The sequence below is a fragment of the Borostomias antarcticus genome, assembly GCF_949987555.1.
Source record: "Borostomias antarcticus genome assembly, chromosome: 11".
NCBI classification, from domain to species: domain Eukaryota; kingdom Metazoa; phylum Chordata; class Actinopteri; order Stomiiformes; family Stomiidae; genus Borostomias; species Borostomias antarcticus.
In genome coordinates this window covers 18198864-18209148 of record NC_140244.1, presented here as the reverse complement: position 1 = coordinate 18209148, position 10285 = coordinate 18198864, and positions in this window count along the sequence as shown.

The following is a 10285-nucleotide window of genomic DNA, read 5'->3' as shown; positions in this document are numbered from 1 at the left end:
TCCCTTCTCGTGCTGTTTTGCAAGATAAATCCAAATCGTGCACGTTGTCCAAGTCTCGAGTAGTGAAAGTGTAGCTCCACAGCCATGGACTCAAACTTGCCCTCAAATAAACACAATCTAATGCCGCGTCTCTGATTCATTAGTCCAATCCACCATCCCAGCAATCAATCATCTGAGCTGGCGCTAGTTTTGTAAAATCATTTTTCAACAAATGTTGTAGATCTCCGTTTTCCATGTTGATCGGTGAGTAGCTAGCTAGATAGCTGACGTGACTGTGATTGACTAGCCTCACGTCATCAGGCTCTCCTCGGGTGATTGACAGACAGATGAATGGCGAGACAATCATAACTGTTAAAATGTCACTGGGAATTCCAATGTAGGCCACTGGGAGCAGGCATACCCTACGCCCTCTTTTAAGCATTTTGGCAAATCCAGATTAGGTTACATTTCGACTGATAACATTTGATGATGATGATCACCGTGCTCAAAGGAGGGCAGTGTGATTGATCTGATAGTTAGGGTATAATATCTATTTTTAGTTTATGATGTGATATTGTTGATCTTATTAGATATGTATAATTCTGCATAATGTAATGACATAGTTTGGTTGTGTGTGAGATGGTGTGTCCACAGTTCAGTAAGCTGCTGATGTTCCTGGGGTGTGGACAGCTGAATAGACATTATGTACCTGAGCAAGAAAACCATCCCAGACAACTGAAAGATGTCGTAATATAATGACGTGTAAGGTGTTCGTTCCAAGTGGCAATAAACACAATCTCAAAATGACTTGAAAGTGCAAAAAATATTTTATTGAATGACTATCAAAAAGTACGGAGCCTCTGAAGTGACATGGGGGGACAAAAAGGATATGGAAAAATGTCAAGGTTGAAAAAAAGAAAAAAACTGAGTCTCCCTCTCCCTGTCTCCTTCTCTCCCTGCCTCCCTCCCCGTCTCCCTCTCTCTCTGTCTCCCTCCCCCTCTCTCTGTCCGCTTCCCCCTCTCTCCCTCTGTCTCCTTCCCCCAGACAGAGAGAGGAAGACATGGAGAGAGGGAGAGAGACCGAGAGAGGGGGAGGGAGACAGAGAGAGGGAGAGGGAGACAGAGAGAGAAGGAGACAGGGGGAGGGAGACAGAGAGACTCGTAAAGTAGTCCGGGAGCCATGGGGTTGAACCAATGTTTTGTCGGGTGGAATTTTTTTCTTTGCTGTTTCTTGTAGCTTGGGGGTACCTCTTCAAAATACAAGAGGGTGCTCGGTGATATCCCTTGAGCATTTTCAGATATTAACCCCTTCATACCCGAAAAAGCCAAAATCACACAAAAATAGAGATTTATGATATTCCATGCTGAATATATAAATTAAATGCATCCAATTTACATTCTCTAATGTTTTTTTCATACAAGGGGTGATGGGAAATGTATTGCATTCCAAATGATTAGTATTAACCCTTTCAAGCCAGGCCTGTAAAACAACTTTTGTAGCAGGAGTTATTAGCTGCGACACACAACTCAAGTTTGCATTGTGTTGGTCCATTTATTGATATGGGCAACAAAACATGAGCAACAGGAAAAGGGGTGCAGCTCTTCCCCCCACAAAATGTATCTAACAAAATCAAACAAGTGCATTTACAAGTGTTTACAGTAGGACTTTGTGATGGGATTATTCAAAATCTACACTGTAAAAGTCTAATATTCCTGCATGACATGATAGAGGGAGAGGTCCTGAACTCAGGGATATGAGACACTCCCATGAACAAAATTATATTTCTTCTATAATCACCTGTCAAAGTTCAGAAAAACAGTCAAAATGTGCTTACAGTAGGACTTTGTGATGGGATTATTCAAAATAAAATAAAAATGTGTTTATTCTACATTATATCTAAATTATATACATGAATGTCCCAATGTGTGAGTCAGTTCGAAGGAAAAGCTGCAATGACGATCTAAAATTCCGGTTCACTGTGTACCATAATAGGTGCGCACCCCATTTTTGTTTTGAATTTAGAAAAAAAAAGTGTGGCTCACTTGACCGTGGAAGAAAAAAGTGCGGCTCACTTGACTGCAGTATTTATGAGGAGTCCCTTCTCGTGCTGTTTTGCAAGATAAATCCAAATCGTGCACGTTGTCCAAGTCTCGAGTAGTGAAAGTGTAGCTCCACAGCCATGGACTCAAACTTGCCCTCAAATAAACACAATCTAATGCCGCGTCTCTGATTCATTAGTCCAATCCACCATCCCAGCAATCAATCATCTGAGCTGGCGCTAGTTTTGTAAAATCATTTTTCAACAAATGTTGTAGATCTCCGTTTTCCATGTTGATCGGTGAGTAGCTAGCTAGATAGCTGACGTGACTGTGATTGACTAGCCTCACGTCATCAGGCTCTCCTCGGGTGATTGACAGACAGATGAATGGCGAGACAATCATAACTGTTAAAATGTCACTGGGAATTCCAATGTAGGCCACTGGGAGCAGGCATACCCTACGCCCTCTTTTAAGCATTTTGGCAAATCCAGATTAGGTTACATTTCGACTGATAACATTTGATGATGATGATCACCGTGCTCAAAGGAGGGCAGTGTGATTGATCTGATAGTTAGGGTATAATATCTATTTTTAGTTTATGATGTGATATTGTTGATCTTATTAGATATGTATAATTCTGCATAATGTAATGACATAGTTTGGTTGTGTGTGAGATGGTGTGTCCACAGTTCAGTAAGCTGCTGATGTTCCTGGGGTGTGGACAGCTGAATAGACATTATGTACCTGAGCAAGAAAACCATCCCAGACAACTGAAAGATGTCGTAATATAATGACGTGTAAGGTGTTCGTTCCAAGTGGCAATAAACACAATCTCAAAATGACTTGAAAGTGCAAAAAATATTTTATTGAATGACTATCAAAAAGTACGGAGCCTCTGAAGTGACATGGGGGGACAAAAAGGATATGGAAAAATGTCAAGGTTGAAAAAAAGAAAAAAACTGAGTCTCCCTCTCCCTGTCTCCTTCTCTCCCTGCCTCCCTCCCCGTCTCCCTCTCTCTCTGTCTCCCTCCCCCTCTCTCTGTCCGCTTCCCCCTCTCTCCCTCTGTCTCCTTCCCCCAGACAGAGAGAGGAAGACATGGAGAGAGGGAGAGAGACCGAGAGAGGGGGAGGGAGACAGAGAGAGGGAGAGGGAGACAGAGAGAGAAGGAGACAGGGGGAGGGAGACAGAGAGACTCGTAAAGTAGTCCGGGAGCCATGGGGTTGAACCAATGTTTTGTCGGGTGGAATTTTTTTCTTTGCTGTTTCTTGTAGCTTGGGGGTACCTCTTCAAAATACAAGAGGGTGCTCGGTGATATCCCTTGAGCATTTTCAGATATTAACCCCTTCATACCCGAAAAAGCCAAAATCACACAAAAATAGAGATTTATGATATTCCATGCTGAATATATAAATTAAATGCATCCAATTTACATTCTCTAATGTTTTTTTCATACAAGGGGTGATGGGAAATGTATTGCATTCCAAATGATTAGTATTAACCCTTTCAAGCCAGGCCTGTAAAACAACTTTTGTAGCAGGAGTTATTAGCTGCGACACACAACTCAAGTTTGCATTGTGTTGGTCCATTTATTGATATGGGCAACAAAACATGAGCAACAGGAAAAGGGGTGCAGCTCTTCCCCCCACAAAATGTATCTAACAAAATCAAACAAGTGCATCCCACCCAGTGAGTATGCACCCACACTTATGCACATGTGCATTACAAAACCAGGTGATTTGTGGCTACGCCTCTGCAGTATTCATTTAGAATACATGACCTACTTTATTAATAGTCATTGTAGATGATCCATTTAATCCTATAATGCATCATGCAATATCATAAGTCTCTATTTTTGTGTGATTTAAGGGGTTAATATCTGAAAATGCTCAAGGGATATCATTTATAACAACAGAACATTTATAAAGCAATAAATAACATTAAATTACATTTTCAGAGTAAGAGAGGCTAAAAACATCATAGGAGAGACATGGCAAACACGATGGTGTGTGTCTGTGTGTGCGTGAATGTGCCTGGGCCCAGATAGAGGCAGGGGTAGGGGTAGGGAGGGGGTAAGAAAAGGTTACGGACCCGGGTTAGGGTGAGGGGAAGGGGATCTGAGCCCAGGACTGGTGTATGTCTGTGTCTGTGTGAGTGTGCCTGGGTCCAGGTAGAGGCAGGGGTCAGGGGTAGGGAGGGGGTAGAAAAAGGATACAGGGTTAGGGGAAGGGGGGACTGGGCCCAGGCCTAAAGCCGGAAGTGGACTGGTGTATGTCTGTGTGTACGTGTGTGTTAACTAATTGCTACGACATCCACAGCAGACACAGGGGTGTCTATCAGACTCAGGGTGGTCTGCTGGTGACAGTGGGGCATCCACTGGACCTGGTTAGAAGATAGGAGGGAGAGAGAGAGACACTAGGGAGAGGGGAGGCAGAACAGGGTTAGTAGCACACAGAGCCATAAAAACAACACGGATATTAAAACAGGCAACCTGGAGCAAGCTCCTGGAATATATTTGTCTAACGGCTAAGAACATTTATAGAGTAATAAATTACATCAAATTACATTTTCAGAGCAAGAAAGGCTAAGAGCATCATGGGAGAGGTATGGCAAACACTGGTGTGTGTCTGTGTGTGCGGAGAAGGTGTGGGGAGAAGGGACAGGTGTGGGGAGGAGGGACAGATGTGGTTATCATTGTGTTGGTCATGTGTTCCAATGACTTCAGATCCCAGCATGCAGCAGGCTAGTTTAGAAATCCACTGATCCACTGCTACATGAAACAGGAAGGAAGCCTCTCAAAATCTAATCAGAACAATCTGTCTCCTAAACAGGACCAATCAATCTCAGCCTTCCTCTCTCCATGCAATAGTTGCATTACTGTAGGCCTAGGTCTTAGTATGTGTGTCGTATCTTGATACCTCTTGGATAACTGTGCCTGCATATAATATAACTCTATATTGTATGTATACTCTTTGGTTTCGTACTGCATATTTTATTCTATTTATTATCTTTGAGAAAAGCCTCCTATGGACTGGTGTTGAAAATTAGCACTTATGCTACAAACACTCAAGCAATGCATCTGGTCTGTCCACTGACTGTTCCAATGTAACTGTGATGTCCATATTAAATAAAAGATTCATTCATTCATATGGTTCCTATCCAGGATAAGAAATATTGATGGGACAACACATTCAAGGCAGGTAGACACTTCGTTATTTATTTTCCCCACAACAATAACATTATGAGATTCCTTTCTCTCTTTTTTGCTGGGAACAGAAATAGTCTGGCACAACCAGTTTAAGGCTTTGATTCTAGTGTGTTTGTGTCCGAGGTACAGCCCAGGCAAACCCCTTATCCTTCATCCAGAACACTGTCAACTTACACAGACTCAACAGTTTGCACCATCATTGAGTCGGTGGCTTCCTAGTACTGTCATTGTTCCTAGTACTGTGTTTATAACAGTGCTGTGTCTATCCGTCTCAGAGCCAAATGGGAAATGGAACTGACTGAACAGCTTTCAGAGCAAATGTTTCATATTTCAGTTATACAATATCACATGAACTCTAATTTACAACAACATACAGTAACGCACACACCCTCTTCAAAATACAAGAGGGTGCTCGGTGATATCCCTTGAGCATTTTCAGATATTAACCCCTTCATACCCGAAAAAGCCAAAATCACACAAAAATAGAGATTTATGATATTCCATGCTGAATATATAAATTAAATGCATCCAATTTACATTCTCTAATGTTTTTTTCATACAAGGGGTGATGGGAAATGTATTGCATTCCAAATGATTAGTATTAACCCTTTCAAGCCAGGCCTGTAAAACAACTTTTGTAGCAGGAGTTATTAGCTGCGACACACAACTCAAGTTTGCATTGTGTTGGTCCATTTATTGATATGGGCAACAAAACATGAGCAACAGGAAAAGGGGTGCAGCTCTTCCCCCCACAAAATGTATCTAACAAAATCAAACAAGTGCATCCCACCCAGTGAGTATGCACCCACACTTATGCACATGTGCATTACAAAACCAGGTGATTTGTGGCTACGCCTCTGCAGTATTCATTTAGAATACATGACCTCCTTTATTAATAGTCATTGTAGATGATCCATTTAATCCTATAATGCATCATGCAATATCATAAGTCTCTATTTTTGTGTGATTTTGGCATTTTCAGGCATGAAGGGGTTAATATCTGAAAATGCTCAAGGGATATCACCGAGCACCCTCCTGTATTTTGAAGAGGTACCCCCAATATCTTTCTACTGAGGTGGATTCTGGGGGAACATGTGTATGACAATACAATGTGTCATGTTATTTATTTGGACCCTTAGTCAAGGTGAAATGATAGAATTGTACAATCCATGAAATGTACAGACCACTGATTGTCCAGGTGGGGGCTACACCTCCATTCACGTGTATCCTATGCGACCTGGCATGAATACACCCAAATGTCTCTCATTGTCGTCCACAATATGCCAGGAAGTGCTATTTTAGCATAGACATGGCCGATCAGCATCTGATTTAAGCATAGATAGGGCTCATCAACATAGCCTGCATTGTGAAGGAATGGACTTGTAGTCGTCTATTCTTGTACCATTAACCAGTTTCAATTACACTCAATGAGACCGTCAGATACTGTAGGTGAGAAGTCCCTTATGTGTGTAGTGTTGCTTTGTCTGATCAAGTGAACCTCTGCAGCACTGACATATGTATTCATGACTGATATCTTTGTGATATGAGACAGGGGATCTCACTATAGGGTGATTTGATGTTACGCCAAACTGTCAGATAGGTGCATAGTCCCCTGTAGGGGATGGGTTAGGGTCAGGGGTAGTAGGGGTCTCCAGGGGTGGGTCTGGGTTGGGATTATGGGAGCTGATAAGTAGGGGAGTGGGGCTAGGAGACCGGGTGGGGTTAGACTTCATGCAGTATGAGTGGGGATTGGGTTCTACTAATTTGAACCAAACATCTGAATATAATATCAAGATCATATACTGTATATGTATAGTACAATCAGACCTGTTAAAACTTAGCTATTTACAAACAACATTGCTACCTGCTGACTCAATCAAGTAGATGTCCAGATAAGCCACTGTGTCTTGGTCTACTTACTTCACCCCCTAAAGGGAAGTGCATAGAGCAGGTAATGACTTTTGTCCAGAAACAGGTTGAACCAATTGCAGCCAAATAGCTAACATTACAGGAATCATCAGTGTAACTGCTTTAGCCACTGAGAGCTACCATTAAGGTTATGGAAGCTGCTGCTAGTTGTTGTGAGCTCATATAATTGGCTATCCCGCTCTCATTGTGCTGGATTAGCATTGGAAGCATTGGAACTGATATGTCCAGGCAACAAGACCCATCTTAATTTATCAGACATTATTTCATGTTATTTCAAGTCACAGCTATTTCAGTGGCATTACTAGCTTCCTTCCTACCAGTCCTGAACAGAAACAAACCAGCCACGCACATAAGCGAGGCTGGTTCGTATCAAATCTAATATTAGAAGGATTTTCCTCATGTACATTTAAATGTTTTAAATGTGATACATATGTGCTGTTATTTTTTCATGAATATTTATATATTGCTCTTTTGTTAATAAAAATCAAATACTACTACTACTACTACTACCACTACTACTACTACTACTACTACTACTACTACTACCACCACTACTACTTCCACTACTACTACCACTACTACTACTACTACTACTACTACTACTACTACTACTACCACTACTACTACTACTACTACTAATACTACTACTACTACTACTAATAATAATAATAATAATAATAATAGAAGGTGTTATACCGTTTTCCTGATGATATCTAATAACACTGGCAGCGTTTGATAGTCTCTGTCGACGATGGTGAAAAAGCAAACATGGGGAGGAGGGACAGGTGTGGGGAGGATGGACAGATGTGGGGGGGATGGACAGGTGTGGGGAGAAGGGACAGGTGTGGGGAGAAGGGACAGGTCAATCAATCAAATCAATCAAAGCTTTATTTGTATAGCGCATTTCATACCCAGAGGCAACACAATGCACTTTACCGAGAACAAGGGAGGTGGGCATACGTCCCACCCCTACATATTCCAGAGGGAAGCAAAAAAAAAACAGTATCACCCAGGGGCCAGATAATAAGTGAGCTGTAAAAAATTCTTCCTGTGACCCCTCTCAACAAAGCGACCGAGCAAGCTGCTGGAGTATGTTTGTCTACCGGCTAAGAACATTTATAAAGCAATAAATAACATTAAATTACATTTTCAGAGTAAGAGAGGCTAAAAACATCATAGGAGAGACATGGCAAACACGATGGTGTATGTCTGTGTGTGCGTGAATGTGCCTGGGCCCAGATAGAGGCAGGGGTAGGGGTAGGGAGGGGGTAAGAAAAGGTTACGGACCCGGGTTAGGGTGAGGGGAAGGGGATCTGAGCCCAGGACTGGTGTATGTCTGTGTGAGTGTGCCTGGGTCCAGGTAGAGGCAGGGGTCAGGGGTAGGGAGGGGGTAGAAAAAGGATACAGGGTTAGGGGAAGGGGGGACTGGGCCCAGGCCTAAAGCCGGAAGTGGACTGGTGTATGTCTGTGTGTACGTGTGTGTTAACTAATTGCTACGACATCCACAGCAGACACAGGGGTATCTATCAGACTCAGGGTGGTCTGCTGGTGACAGTGGGGCATCCACTGGACCTGGTTAGAAGATAGGAGGGAGAGAGAGAGACACTAGGGAGAGGGGAGGCAGAACAGGGTTAGTAGCACACAGAGCCATAAAAACAACACGGATATTAAAACAGGCAACCTGGAGCAAGCTCCTGGAATATATTTGTCTAACGGCTAAGAACATTTATAGAGTAATAAATTACATCAAATTACATTTTCAGAGCAAGAAAGGCTAAGAGCATCATGGGAGAGGTATGGCAAACACTGGTGTGTGTCTGTGTGTGCGGAGAAGGTGTGGGGAGAAGGGACAGGTGTGGGGAGGAGGGACAGATGTGGTTATCATTGTGTTGGTCATGTGTTCCAATGACTTCAGATCCCAGCATGCAGCAGGCTAGTTTAGAAATCCACTGATCCACTGCTACATGAAACAGGAAGGAAGCCTCTCAAAATCTAATCAGAACAATCTGTCTCCTAAACAGGACATATCAATCTCAGCCTTCCTCTCTCCATGCAATAGTTGCATTACTGTAGGCCTAGGTCTTAGTATGTGTGTCGTATCTTGATACCTCTTGGATAACTGTGCCTGCATATAATATAACTCTATATTGTATGTATACTCTTTGGTTTCGTACTGCATATTTTATTCTATTTATTATCTTTGAGAAAAGCCTCCTATGGACTGGTGTTGAAAATTAGCACTTATGCTACAAACACTCAAGCAATGCATCTGGTCTGTCCACTGACTGTTCCAATGTAACTGTGATGTCCATATTAAATAAAAGATTCATTCATTCATATGGTTCCTATCCAGGATAAGAAATATTGATGGGACAACACATTCAAGGCAGGTAGACACTTCGTTATTTATTTTCCCCACAACAATAACATTATGAGATTCCTTTCTCTCTTTTTTGCTGGGAACAGAAATAGTCTGGCACAACCAGTTTAAGGCTTTGATTCTAGTGTGTTTGTGTACAGCCCAGGCAAACCCCTTATCCTTCATCCAGAACACTGTCAACTTACACAGACTCAACAGTTTGCACCATCATTGAGTCGGTGGCTTCCTAGTACTGTCATTGTTCCTAGTACTGTGTTTATAACAGTGCTGTGTCTATCCGTCTCAGAGCCAAATGGGAAATGGAACTGACTGAACAGCTTTCAGAGCAAATGTTTCATATTTCAGTTATACAATATCACATGAACTCTAATTTACAACAACATACAGTAACGCACACACACACAGCCACCCCTCCACACATACCACAAATGTAATTGGTTTAATCAGTTCCAGATATGCTTTCTGTCTCAATCTCATCTCCATGTCTAAACCTTGTGATTGTTCTCTCTTGGGACTGTTCTGTTTTGAAGATGAAGCTATTCTCTAAAGGGGAAGGAGTCAAAATGTTTCTACATTTGAGACAACATAGAAGCTAGAACAGTATAGTCATTTTGCACTTTAAATATTTGCCATTTATCCATCCTCATTTAAATTTACATACAGAGACCAATGTCTAGTTGGCACTGTATTTGCAATGTCACATGGAACCAGTATGAGACTCTATGTGAATGTGCCATTCAAATACATACCG